General features: G+C 49.6%; 1 long non-coding RNA gene across 1 annotated transcript in view; it reads left to right on the top strand.

The window, feature by feature from the left end:
• The first annotated feature begins 801 nt into the window (after positions 1 to 801).
• The window catches only part of LOC103877666, a 50954-nt gene continuing 37094 nt past the window's right edge, over positions 802 to 14661 (top strand). Inside the window, exon 1 of the long non-coding RNA XR_004177486.1 lies at positions 802 to 1514. This is a non-coding gene — a long non-coding RNA (uncharacterized LOC103877666). The remainder of the gene's footprint in view (positions 1515 to 14661) is intronic.

The raw sequence follows: 14661 nt of genomic DNA on the forward strand, positions 1-14661 counted from the left end.
ATAACTTTTGTAGTTTTTTTTTCCTTATCACCAATACATACCCAATGTGGAAAATTGAGAAAAAGCAGGTATGTAAAAAGAATAAAATGCTTCGCCATAATCTCACTCTGCAGACAACCGACAATGGCAAAAACCGCAATTAATTTTGCACCAACTTAGTGCTAGGATTTCAGTACACAGCCTTCCAGGCCTACATTTAGGTTTGTTTGAAACAGGAACACGCGGTTTAACCGCCAAACTGCGTCCGCCCCCGCTTAAGGCTAATCCCACCATCCTGACCCTCCTTGGGAGGTCCTGAAATGACCCCGGTTCCAGGTGTAAGGGTAACGAAATGCACACGTTTTCGAGGGAAGGAGGGGAGGAAACGACCTGGTGGCGCAGGTCTGCGCGGCCGAGGGGGTTCGCTGGGCTGGTGGAGGGTCGTGGCGTGGCCTAGGGGGTCCCTGGGCGAGGGAGGCGGGGCGCGGCGAGGTGGGGGCGACTGGGTGGTGCAGTCCTGCGCACGCGCGCGGCCGTGGGCGGGACGGGCGGCCAGGTGGCTTCGCCGCCAGGTGGCAGGCGTGTGCCGCGCCCGCAGGTTCCAGCCCCGACCCGGGCGCTCAGGGCGGACCAGGGTCGGGTCGGGTGAGGTGTGCGGTGGCGGCTCCGCTCCTGGCTGCTCCGCTCTGGGTGCCAGGGCGCGGGTAGCTGCCCCGGGGTTCTGCCCACCGGGGAGGAAAGCCACGGGCACTGAGCGCCTCCTGAGAGCCAGCCCTGATGTGAACTCATTTTATCTGCCACGACCCAGAAGGTGGGCGCAATTTTCCTATGTTCCAGGTGTGAAAAGTGAGGCTTAGGGAGCTAGGCAGTTGCTCAAGGGGACACAGCAGTGACGGCTCTGGGACGAAGCCCAGGTGTCCAGACGCGATGGCCTCTTCCCGCATTCCCCGCGGGTACGGCGCGCCGCCGGCCTGCGGCCTGCGGGGAGGTGGTCGGGTGGCCGCCCGGGCTCCTCCTCGGGCCCCTGAGGATTTCCGGCCGGGACCCCGAGGAGGGCCCTGTGGCCTTGCGGCATCCGTGGTCACGACTCCAGCCCCACACGGCCTCCCGCTGGTCCCTGCGAGTGCCCAAGACGGGGCCGCCCTCCCGTCTCCTCCCTTCTCTCCCCCCCCGCCCGGCGTCTCCCGCGGAGGGCGCTGCAGGCGGCCTAGTTGGGATGAGGGCGGGCGGGCGGCCCACAAGCAGGGGCCTGTTTCCTGACTCGTTTGACCCTGGCTGTCCCCGCGGAGGCCCCCGGCAGACCCAGCAAGGTCATCTAGGGCGAAATTCCAGTCTGAGCCCTGAGCAGTGACTTAAGTTTTCCCGATAAGGCTCAAGAAGGGACACAGAGTGTCCTGCCCACACCCTCACTCTGTCAGCACCTCCACTCTGGTGAAGCCTCTGCTGCAGACAGCCCGGCTCGAGAAGAGACAAAGATAGACTCGGGACAGATAAGGACAGAGACAACCAGGGAGAGAGGGGCAAGGAGCTCAGAGGTGAAGATGGGGCCGCGCCGATGGGGAGGCAGCGGGCCTGCGGCCGCTGAGATGGGAAGTGGGCCCTGGAGCGGGCTTGCCGAGCCTACGACCGGGGCTGGGATGTTGGAGTAAGACGCCGCCATGGGATCTGGAAAAGAAGGGGTTTTTGGTATAGTAGAAAAATGGATTGGGCTGGCAGCTTGAAGGTCACAGCCCTGTACCTCTGGGCCTGGTCCCGTGTGTGCACCTGGGACCGGTGGGTGAGGGGTGATGTAGAGTCAATGAGGGACGCGCTCGCTGAGTCTCCAGGAGGCAGGAGTGGAGAGGGCGAAGTGGGGAGGGTAGGACCTGTATACCTACGGTGGAGGGGGCAGGCGGGGGACACATGCTGCTGGGCCAAGACTACTGAGTCTCTCCTGCCTGCTGGAGGTCCCCGGCTCAGGACTTATTCCATGCACATTCTGATAGAATATTTGTGCCCAACACTAACTGTTTGGCTTGGCAAATAAGCAAAGCCATAAAGTCATAGCTGGCTTGTAGGCTCCCAGTCACCACGTGCAGCTGAGTCACAACCACTTCCCCCACCCCCTGAGGAGCTAGCGCCTATGCTCCTGCCTGCACTCAGACACATATCCACACAGGTACCCACAGATGCCACGTGCCACTGAGTCATAGCTACCTCCTCAGCACGTGCCTGCATGCACTTGCACACAGGTCCCCACAGGTGCCATATACACCTGAGTGTGAGTCATCATCACCACTGAACCCGGAGGGAGGACACCCAGAGTATGTTCTGCCATCCCTGCTTAGGGAGAACCACATATACACATATACAGACATGTGCCCACCGCACATCCTGTTGTACCTGCCGCATCATACCAGCAGATCAATAAATGTTTGTGGAATGAATAAATGAGTAAACAAATGAACTAACAAGTGAAAACATGAGTGACAAGCACACTGTGTGGATACTGGGTAACATTGGTTGGGGCAGCCCTGCAGGGTGGGTCCCAAGCTCTGTGTCCAGAGGGAGTTGTCTTGCTCCAAATATAGTCTCTGTGGGCTGGCAGGGAGCCAGGGCTGGCTCCCAGACCCTGACTTCACTGGGCCAGAGGCCCAACCTCTGAGGAGTTGAAGAAAATGAACAGAGAAGAGGCCCTTGCTTTCTGTAGCCAGGGCTGAGCTGTGAGATGAGTTGGTGGGGGAATGTGTACTCTGGAAATATCACTTACTCAGAGACTTGAGATGTAGGACAGAGTGCTCTGCTGAAGGGCCCAGAGAAGACTGGTTCTGGATTGGGCTTCTTGGGAACTCTGCCCCAAATGTGCAGAATGTGCAAGAGGCCTGGTCCCACTTGAGATCTGGGGCAAACACAGTGCCTGCGCTGAGCTGGTGATTGCAAAACTGAGGCCCCCTATTAGGCAGTTTTTTGTCTAGGCCTGCCCTTCTGGGCTGGGCTTGTTCCCAGACCTGCTTCCCTGTCTCTCCCTTGAATCTTCTTTTCTGAAGCCCCTGTGCCTCTGCCCTAATTCATTATCTGGAATATTTTAATATTACCCCAACTGGTCTTCTTGCCTTTAGACAGTAAGTATCTTGCTCATAGCTGTCAGAGTTATTTTTCTAAAATACAGATCCAACTATATAACTTTCCTGTTCAAAATCCTTCCATAGCTTCCCACTTTTCAGCATTAAAGTTGGATGGCCTCAGCCCTGTGATGAGATCCTTCATGACCTGACTCCACTCTACCTGGAGGTTATGAAAGGAGGTTATCCATCCACATGTGGATGGATAGTTGTTGGTTACATGGATCGATGGATGATGGGTGGACTCTAGGATAATGGACGCTTATAGGGATGAACAGACTAGTGGACTGATCTGTAGACAGATGATTAGAAGTATAAGTGATCAACCAAGCACGGTGGCTCATACCTGTAATCCCAGCACTTTGGGAGGCCGAGGTAGGCGGATCACCTGAGGTCAGGAGTTTGAGACCAGCCTGATCAACATGGTGAAACCCCCTGTCTTTACTAAAAATACAAAATTAGCCAGGCATGGTGGTGCATGCCTATAATCCCACTTACTCAGGAGGCTGAGGCAGGAGAATCGCTTGAACCCGGGAGGCGGAGGTTGCAGTGAGCTGAGATTGCGCCATTGTATGCCAGCCTGGGCAACAAGAGTGAAACTCTGTCTCAAAAAAAAAAAAAAAAAAAGGGAAAAAAAATGAAGTATAAATGATTAGGAGGGCATGTGGGGATGGAGAGATGGGTGGATGGATGGTTGGAAGGACACTGCTCAAGTCAAGGTTGTTTTTGTTGCAAGGAACAAAGAAAACTCCAATGTTTTTAAGAATGAGGGGTACAATTGTGAGAATGCAACGGACAACCTTGCAGAGAGCACTGACATTCAGGCCTTGTGAGATTGGAACTGGAAAGTCAGGAACAGTGGCTCTTCTCTCCATCTCCTGAGGACCTCAAGGTTCCTCTCTTTCCCACATTTCTCTGTACTCATTCCTGTCTCAGCAGTCTCCCTCTGCTCGATTTTCTTCCTCATGGTCTACTCTCAGCCACTCTTACTCATTCCTTCCACAAGTTTTTACCAAGTGCTTATTTATGTGACTCTTTGTACCTCAACAAAGCTCCTACGTGTTGAAAAATAGCAAGCAAAACAAAGTTGCTGCATTTATGAAGCATACTTTCTAATGAGGAGAGAGAGAGAGTAGGCAGTTATATGTGAGCTGACGTTAAATGCTATGGGAAAAATAAAGCAGGGAGCAGTTTGGGGAGGGGTTGGGTTTCTGCTGCATGTAGGATACTCAGAGAGGGTGTCCCTGATATGGTCATATTTGAGCAGAAATCTGAAGAAATTGAGGGAGTGAGCCGTGAAGATATCTGGGGGAAGAATGCTCTAGGAAGAGGGCATGGCAAGTGCAGTGGTCCTGAGGTGGGAACTCTGTGGCACTGTGTGAGGAACATCAGTAAGGATAGTGTGGCTGATGCTGTGTGAACATGGGGAGGATGGTGGAAGATGAGGTCAGACGGGTAGCAGGACAGATCATGAAGTGTGTTACAAGCCATTGTGAGGACTTAGACTTTTACTGTAAGAAGGAGGGGAGGCATTGGAGGATATTGAACAGAGAAATGACATGATCTTAGATTTTAAAAAGGACCTCTCTGGCTACTGTGATGAGAATAGACTGAAAGGGACAAGGCGGGAAAGGGAGACAAACAGGGAGACCACTTAGGAGGCGACTGCAGAAATCCAGGTGAGAGATGTTGGTAGTTTGGACCAGGGTGGCAGTGGTGAGGGCAGTGATAAGTGGTCCAGTTTAGGATTGATTTTGAAGGTAATCAGGATTTGCTGATGGATGGGATATGGTGAGGTGGCCCTGCTCCAATCAGCTGTGGACAAGGAGGATATGTGGTATAGTGTGGTCATCTAGCTCCACCCTCCAGCAGAGGCAGCTTGACTTTTGTCTTGGATAATGAGGGCTAAATGCAGGGTTGCAGAGTCACGCCCGCAGCACAGTTGTTTCTGTCTGAGCTATAAGGTCACTCTAAATCCCACTCTTTCAAAGCAGACATATTCAGCAGGCTTCATTGAAAACTGCTTACCATTGTTAGGATAGAACTGGAGCTTGAAGTGACCTGACTTCTCAGTGATACCAAACATTCATACTCTCCAAGGAAGAGAATGAAGGAAGAGAATGTTTATGACTGGCTAAGTCTGTCACCATTCAGTACAGACAACCTCATTTGGGCAGAGTTTTATGGCAAGCTATTGAAGTTGTATATGTACACATATGTGTGACAGATCTATATCTATAGAATATATCATATCTGTATGTAATACTTAAGCTACTATATGTGTGTGTGTGTGTGTGTGTGTATATATATATTAAGATTATACACATACAAACACAGTTGCCTTTAGTTGAGGAACCCCAAGAACCTGCCCCTTGTCCAGTCAGGGTTGCTGCCCAGAGAAATAGAACTGATTTCACTTAATACACGTGATATGATCCTGAAACTTTAAGCAGAAAGAAATGTTTATGTTCATTTTCCTTAGAAAGGGGAGGTGGGTGTGGTGGGTACCAGAGCTTAGATATTCTTTTGTGTCATAAATGAGTTGTGAAGATAGTGAGTAGATGTTTGTAACATAAATAAAGAAATATTTAGAATGATGACTATTTAGGCTGATGATAGACTAGATTACATGAGATTAGATAGATAGGCACAGGTGGCTGGACAGAATGCGAACGTGGATTGTTGATAGCTAGTTCTCTGTGAGCCAGGAAGCAGGCTCTCACCAGACACCAGATCTGCTAGTGCCTTGATCTTGAACTTTCCAACCTTCAGAACGGCAAGAAATACATTTCTGTTGCTTATAAGCCACCCAGTCTGTGGATGTCCTGTTATAGCAGCTCAGACTGACTAAGACAGATGGTTGAATTGCACTGAGAAATGGACAGTTGGATGATGGCTGTTTAGATTGGTAGATGTGTGAATTTTAGGTTACTGGACGGACAGCAAATGGAGGGATGAAAGGCTTGATACCTTAGAGAAGTGGTGCCTCAAAGTCACTTGGAAACTTTGTTATACACACACTGCTGGACTCTACCTCCAGAGTTTTTGATTTGATAGATCTGTGGTGGGGCCTCAGAGTTTGCATTTCCAACTAGTTTCTAGGTAATGCTGATACTCCCAGTCTAGAGGCCATCCTCTGAGAACCACTACCCTGTGGTATGCCTGGGAGTGTCCTATGCCAGTAGAGCCAACATGGTATTGCCAAGCTGGAATGGAGGCATCTGGGGACCCTGGACTTAGGGATACCATCCAGCAGGGCTCCAGGCATCCTGTCACTGGCAATGGGCTCAATGTCCACAATAGGCCTAGAGGCCCATGGCTCTTCTCCCAGGGATGTAGCACCCTTGTTTAGGACATCATGGTCCACCGTGGTCTGTCCAATCATCTCTAACTCCTGCCATCCTCAACTAGGGTTGAATAGGGTCCATAAGGTACATGTACTTGGCCATCCAAGGGTGTTGGCCTTGGCTGTGGGGCATATAGAGCACTCAGAGGCAGTGCCACAGCCAGCCTAGTGCCGAGGAGCCAGCTTCAAAGGATTGGAGATGTTCCCTCTGAGCCCTACCCTGCTGAGGGGCCCTGGCAAGCCCTCCTGCTTTGTCAAAAACACTTTTATGTTTGTTGTCCCTGTTTTCTCAGGCATTGTCAGTCTCTCATCTGAACAAGATTCTGCTTATCAACATTTAAATATGTTTGAATCTCACTTACCTTAAAAAACAACAAAAGCCCCTTTCTTCGACTCCTTGTCTTACTGCAGCTACTGCCCCACCCTCCTCTCACCCACAGTCAAACGTCTCCAGAGCACTGTCTCTTTCCTCACACCTCACGTGCCTCCTGTCCGTGACAGTCTGGCCCCTACCTGCTTCACTTCACCGAAACAGCACTCCCTAAAACACTGGTGAGGTGACCTTCAGGACACTAAATCAAAGTGCATTTTACATTCTCCTCTTTTTTTTAGATTTTCCAGCAGCATCCGAACATTCTCTTGCTTCTTGAAACACTCTTCTCCATTCATTGCAAGGCACAACATGCTTATGGTTCTTCCTATATCTTCGGCTGCTCTTTCTCTGTTCACCCTCTATTCCAGGTTTTTCCTCCTTTACCTGGCCATTGAACATTAGTGTCCTTAAGGCACAGGCTGGGCTCTTTTCTTACTTAATACTCTTCCTTCTTGGCAGTTTTATCCATGTCCTTACCTACCATCTACTTTTCTCCCTCCCAAATAAGTATCTTCAGCTTATTCCTCTCTGGATATCCAAGTGCTCAGCCTCTTCACTGGGACAGCTCAAAGGCGCCTCAGCCTCTAACTAAGGCCAAACAGGATATTTTCCCTCCTCAACCCAACCCTGGTCATCCTTTGGTGTTCACCATCTCAGGGAAAGATACCACCATCCATTCAGCTGGGCAACTCGGAAACCTAGCAGGCCCTTTGACACCTGTGTCCCTCAGCCTTCATGGCCAGACCATCACCAGTATCTCTCCATCTTATTTCCTAAATATGTCTCCAGTCTACAGTTTTTGTCATCTTCACCATCCCATCCTAGTCCAAACCATCTCTTCCCTGAAACATCACAGTTGCATCTGAGGTGGTCTCTCCACTGCCCCTCTTGTGTCCCTCCAACCCATTCTCCATGTTGCAGCCACTCTGCATGTGGGTTCCCTCTCACAGCTCGGAGATGGGGAGATGAATCGCCTGGGGGTAGGCCCTGCTCAGGGTCATGGCAGGGGCTGGGCCTCAGGCTTCCCTGCCCCACTCTTAGCCAGGGCCCTTTCCAGGACAGGAAGGCAGGCCCACACATAGGCTGGAGGCCCCACTAGACACACAGCTCAGCCAGGCCTCCAGGGAATGGAGAAGAGGCTTTGAAATTTGCAGTATCAAGTTTCAGAAAACACAGGGTCAGGGTCAGCAGAGCAGCTGGTAGTGGGGAAGGCCAGGCCCAGCTAATTTCCTGTCAGAAGGGCCCAGAGGCTCCAGCCCCTCTCTGGGCTGGCCACAGGGGAGGAGATGCCGGGAATGGTTCACATTCTTTTGGCTGAGGCTGCACTGAACCTCGGGGGACCTGTGGGGAGTGAGGAGGTGGATCTGCTGAGGCCAGAGTTGGGGGCTTTCCGTAGGGACCAGGCATCTGTTGTTCAACTCTTAGGCTTGGATGAGGCCAGGGACTGCAGAGGAGATGCAAAAAGACCATTGCAGCTGTGAGAGCTGTAGGATAAATAAGCCTAACTTCACGTTTTACAGATGAGGAAATAGGCTCAGACAGGGCCAGATCCTCACCAGGATCCTGCAGAGTATCTCATTCTAAGCCCTGAGCTCTCTGTTTCTAATTGCCCAGGTCTGGGTTTCCTGGAAGGCCCAGCTATGGCTGAGCTGTGTGACAGTGGGGACGTGCTGAACTGGGCTGGGCCTGGGCTCCTCCTGCTCACCTACAGACCAGGAGATGCACTTCTTAGGTGCTCTAGCTGTGGGGTGGGTGGCCACGGTGTGGAGTGGGTATGAGAGGGCTAAGTTAGCTGTGGGGCCATTCCGCCTCTCCTTGGAGGGCCCAAGGTCATTCTACCCACAAAGAGAACTTTTTGTCCTGGTCCATTGTCTAAGAGAGTGAGGCAGTCCTGGCTTTGAATGGCCCTGTAAGTGGCCTGGCCAGGCTGGGTGTGACGTAGAGGTCAGAGGTCCCCTGTATTCTTAATTCTCTGGTGCCAAGACTGGCCTGGTTGACCTGTTGGGACTGGGGAGAAGAGCACAGGATGTAGTCAGACAAGCCTGGGTTCAAATCCCAGTTCCATCAGGCACTGCTCTGTGGCCTTGGAGAAGGTCATTTAACCTCTTGAAATCATGGACTCCTCAGCTGTTAAAATGGGGAGGAGCTACTTAACTTCTTTCTCTAAGCCAAGAAGATGTGTGATTGGTGTGTGTGTGTGTGACTTGGGGAACCCCTCCCAGATTCAGGAAGTGCTGCACATACCCTCTCTACCAGCTGACTCCTCCCCAAGGAAGCATATGCCTGCTGCTGAAGTCAGCACCAGGGCCTGGGTGCCCCCAGCCTGGTTATCCTTTCTTTACTCCTGGCACTTGACTCTGAGACTGGGGCCATTCTTAGATGTCCCAGCCATCAACCTGACAGTCTTTAACTGCTCCCTCTCCCTTTATCCCCTCTGTCCCCATCAGTTAGGCCCTACATCCTACAGATACCACCTCAGGCATGTCTCTGGAGCTCCCATGTCTATCCAGCCCAACTGCCTTCTCAGGTTGGGATAATTACAGCAGCTGCTCACTGGCCTGCCTTCCTCCCAGTCCCCCTTTGCCATCCTCACCAGGGAGATCTTTCTAAAATACACATCACAAACCTGACTTAACTTCTTTTCCTTGCTCCTCCTGATTTCACCTTTGCCCAGTGATCTTATTCTTTAATACTCAGCCGAAATGTCATTTACTCATGTCTCTTACCCCAAGGCTGGGCTATGAGCTCCTCCTATCTTTCTGCAGGCTCCTACTTGCTCTCACCCTATCATAGCTCTGGTTACACCAGAAATCATATCTTGGATAGTAGCTTATTTTACTTGGGGTCCAAAGTATCCAGGAGCAGGCATTAACACAGAAGAAGCATCAATAAATATATGTTGAATGAATGAAAATGGACAGACAAATGCATGGGAAGATGGACACACTGGTTTTGGGTGACCAGCTCATTCATAATAGGTTCCATCATACAGCTGTGAGGGGAGAGACTGAGATTTGGGAGAACATGTGCAAGGTCAGGGCTTACCCTGACACCTTACAAACTAAAATGCTGGGCAGGTAAATGATTTCCAGCTGCCCCCCAACTGGTGAGTCTCAGCCTCCCAGTGTACCTCCTGTTCAGGTGAAGGCTAGTGATGGAGCCGTGGTAGACAAGCCCTGTCCCCACCTGCTAAATTCAGCTGCCCTCAGGAAATATGGTGTTCAGAGATGACAGAGTTGATATGGTTTGGCTGTGTCCCCACCCAAATCTCATCTTGAATTGTAGTTCCCATAATGCCCACATGTCATGGGAGGGACCCAGTGAGAGGTAATTGAATCATGGGGGCAGTTACCCTCATGCTGTTCTTGGGATCGTGAGTTCTCACGAGATCTGATGGTTTTACAAGGGGCTTTTCCCCCTTTTGCTCAGCACTTCTTCTTGCTGCCGCCATGTGAAGAAGGACATGTTTGCTTTCCCTTCCACCATCATTGTAAGTTTCCTGAGGCCTCTCCAGCCATGCTGAACTGTGAGTCAATTAACCCCGTTTCCTTTATAAATTACCCACCCTTGGGTATATCTTTATTAGCAGCGTGAGAATGGACTAATACAAGAGAGGTCACCAAAAACGGGTGGAATCCAGGCAGTGGGTGGGCCTGTGTCAGAAAGAGTCTGCATGTGTAAGTGCCAATAACACTAGGGTGTGTATATGTGAGAACATGTATGCCCTTGTTTGTGTTGCATGTGTGTGCACAGGATTATATGTTTGCATGTGTGAGTGTCCCTCTTGGCCTTGCAGCAGCTGCCTCTGCATATCACATTGCACCTCTGCCCCTCTGTCTCACTCTTATTTCTCCCTAGGCCATCCCTTATCCAATTTGCTTGTTCTGAGCTCCTGCCCCCTGTACACAGCTGTTGTACGAATACAGTGCAATTGCATGAATCACTGTGGTTCATTATATAGCCCTATTAATTTCCTATTGCTATTGTAATAATTACTACAAATTTAGCAGCTTAAAACAATACAGATTTATTCTTAGTATTCTGGAGGCCAGAAGTCCAGAATGGGTGTTACTGGGCTAAAATCAAGGTGTTGGCAGGGCTATGTTCATTTCTGGAACTCTGAGGGAGAATCCATTTTCTTCCTTTTACTAGCTTCCAGAGGTTGCCACATTCTTGGCTCACGTCTGTCCTCTTTCCATCTTCAAAATCAGAAATGGGTCATTAAGTCTTTCTCCTATTGAGTTTCCTGTTGGATCTTTCTCTGACATTTGCTTCTGCCTCCTACTTCTACTTATAAGGACCCTTTTGATGACTTTGGACTGATCCAGGATAAAGTCTCGGTCAGCAACCTTAATTTCATCTGCAACTTTAATTTTTGCCATGTAAGATGACATATTCACAAGTTCCAGGGATTACAACATGGACATCTTCAGGGAAGGGGGATGGGGATTATTCTGCTTACAACAAATAGTCTGTGTCTACTTTAGGTTGTGAGTTCTTTGGGGGCTGAGCTGTACTGTGTTCATCCAGAGATTCCTTGGGATCCATTCAGTGCCCAGTATGCACCAGATGTTTGTAATTTATTCAACATATTTGTTCCTTCCTTCCCTCTCTCTTTCACAGCGGTCCACCCCCATCATGGTCTGATAGCCCTCCCAACCTCTCTGGCCTCCCTGCCCATTGTCCCTCACAGGTGCTTCCCTTAGAAAGGAATGGTTCTATATCTGAAAATTAGCTTAGGTTTGAGAACTATTGACTAAAGAGGTGGCCAGCTCTCTAAGAGGAAGGACTTTGCAGAATTGCAGCAAGTGTATGTCACAATGATTCCTTCATTTTTCCCCCCAAAGAGACCTATGGCCATTTAGGTGATCATTCACTAGAGAAATGGGGATAACAAGACATTTTGAGTAGTAGATGCAGAGTTTGAGTTGACATTAACACTTGGAGCTCAAAGCATCATCATGGCCCCCCTTTAAGAGGCCTTTTGGGCTGGGCGCGGTGGCTCAAGCCTGTAATCCCCGCACTTTGGGAGGCTGAGACGGGCGGATCATGAGGTCAGGAGATCGAGACCATCCTGGCTAACACGGTGAAACCCCGTCTCTACTAAAAAATACAAAAAATTAGCCGGGCGTGGTGGTGGGCGCCTGTAGTCCCAGCTACTCGGGAGGCTGAGGCAGGAGAATGGCGTGAACCCGGGAGGCGGAGCTTGCAGTGAGCTGAGATCCAGCTACTGCACTCCAGCCTGGGCGACAGAGGGAGACTCCATCTCAAAAAAAAAAAAAAAAAAGAGGCCTTTTGGAGATCACTGTGATGTGATATGGCAGAAGAGCCTAGGGGCCTTTGAATGTCCAGTGTGTCAGCAACAGAGACCAATGCTGAGCCCCTGAAATGGCACTATTCCTTGAGACCAACACATCATTTGGGGCAAGTCAATTGCATCAGGCCCTTTCCATTCTGGAAGGGCCAATGGTTCATCTCTACAGGGATAGAGACTTATTCTGGGCATGGGTGTGCCTTTCCTCACCACAGAGCCTTAGTTAGCATCACTTTCCAGGGACATACAGAATGCCTGATCCAAAGGCATGGAATTCCACACAGCACAGCACTTAACTGGGGGACACTATGATGGCAAGGGTCCTATTGAACTATGGTTTGTGGCTGCTGCAGGGCACTTGGGATTCTTCGTGCTCAGAAACCAGCAGACAAGAAGAGTCATCATACTGGCAGGGATAACTGACCCTGATCAACAGGAAGGGGCAAGGCTGCTCCTGCATAATGAGGGCAGGAGGAATGTGTATAGAGCCCATGTGATCCACTGGGCACCTCCAGGTAGCCCCACTGTAATTGTGAAAGGATGTGCAGCAACCCTGAGAAGGGTTTGATTATTTAGCATTTATCGCCTTCCCTCCCCTCCCGCTCACCCCCGGAATGAAGGTTTGGCTCACACCACCAGGTAAACCACCAGCATCTGAGGAAGTTGTTGAGGGTGGGGGGAATTCGGAATAGATAGTGGAAGAGGGAGAGAATGAAGGCCAGTTATGGCTCCAAGATTAACTTCACTGGTAGGGGCCATAGTTGGTCCCACAGACCTCCTGCATTCTTCTGAGTTCCCCTTGGGAATAGAGGCCCAAGGGAAATGGGGAGGAACTTCTCCCTGAACCTGGTGGAGAGTAAAGATCTGTGTGGCACAAGGGGTAGACTGTGATGTTAACACTATAGTTGTAGTGTATTTTAGAGAGTTCAAATTACGACTCTTATTTTTTTATTTTTAGTTTTTTGAGAGAGTCTCGCTCTGTCACCCAGGCTGGAGTACAGTGGCATGAACTCAGCTCATTACAAACTCTGCCTCCTGGGTTCAAGTGATTCTTGTGCCTCACCCCCCCAAGTAGCTGGGACTACAGGCATACACCACCACGCCTGGCTAATTTTTGTAATTTTGGCAGAGATGGGGTTTCACCATATTGGCCAGGCTCTTTTCGAACTTGTGGCCTCAAGTGATCCACCTGCCTTGGCCTCCCAAAGTGCTGGGATTACAGACACAAGCCACCATGCCAGACCATTTGAGCTCTGAATTTTCCTTGATATGATTTGTCCATTAGTATTTGTTGTTGTTGTTTTTATTTTTGAGACAGAGTCTCGCTGTGTTGCCCAGGCTGGAATACAGTGGTGTGATCATGGTTCATTGCAACCTCAACCTCCTGGGCTCAATTGATCCTCCAGCCTTAGCCTCCCAAGAAGCTGGGACAACAGGTACATGCCACCATGCCTGCCTAGTTTTTATATTTTTTGTAGAGATGGCGCTTTGCCATATTGCCCAGGCTGGTCTTGAACCTCTGGGCTCAAGTGATCTATCTGCTTCGGCCTCCCAAATTGCTGGGATTACAGGCGTGAGCCACTGCACCTGACCCATTAGTTTAAATATATTCATGAGATAGACCATAATATGTAGCTGGCTGGAGTCTCAGAAAACCTTGGCATGCCTTAATATTTGAGAATCCCATTTCATTTCTTATTAATCTCTTGAGAGCAAAGAAAATCCTATAAATCCTGTCAGAGAATGTCAAGAGTTTGGACCCATGTTTTAGATAGTGGTGACTGTCCTAGTGGCTTTTAAATAGCCATCCGGCACCCGCCATTTAGAATATTTATTTTTGCTCTCAGAAGAGTTTTAGAAACAAGCAAGGGAAAGGAGCCAAACCATTTACAGATTCATGTAACTAAACCAAAATGAAACCAAGATAAAAGTGTTCACAAAAATGTTAACCCAGGAATGTAGAAAAAAATTAAATTATGCATGCATATATTAGTCAGGGTTCTCTAGAGGAACAGAACAGATATATATATAAAAGGCAGTTTAGTAAGTATTAACTCACATGATCACAAGGTCCCACAACAGGCCATCTGCAAGCTGAGGAGCAAGGAGAGCCAGTCTGAGTCCCAAAGCTGAAGAACTTGGAGTCTGAGGTTCAAGGGCAGGAAGCATCCAGCACGGGAGAAAGATGTAGGCTGGGAGGCGAGTCCAGTCTCTCTTTTCACATTTTTCTGCCTGCTTTATATTCTAGCTGTGCTGGCAGCTGATTAGATGGTGTCCACCCAGATTAAGGGTGGGTGTGCCTTCCCCAGCCCGCTGACTCAAATGTTAATCTCCTTTGGCAGCACCCTCACAGACACACCAAGGATCAATACTTTGCATCCTTCAATCCAATCAGGTTGACACTCAGTATTAACCATCCCAACGCAGAAAGAAACAAAAGTAAATTTACCAGAGAAGACATGTCTTGCAGACAGAACATGGATTCTGGAGAAACCAGAGAACTCAATCCAGAAAGACACTTGTCTTTAAACCAAAAGATAAAAACCCT

This window comes from Papio anubis, chromosome 12 (assembly GCF_008728515.1).
Source record: "Papio anubis isolate 15944 chromosome 12, Panubis1.0, whole genome shotgun sequence".
Lineage (NCBI taxonomy): Eukaryota > Metazoa > Chordata > Mammalia > Primates > Cercopithecidae > Papio > Papio anubis.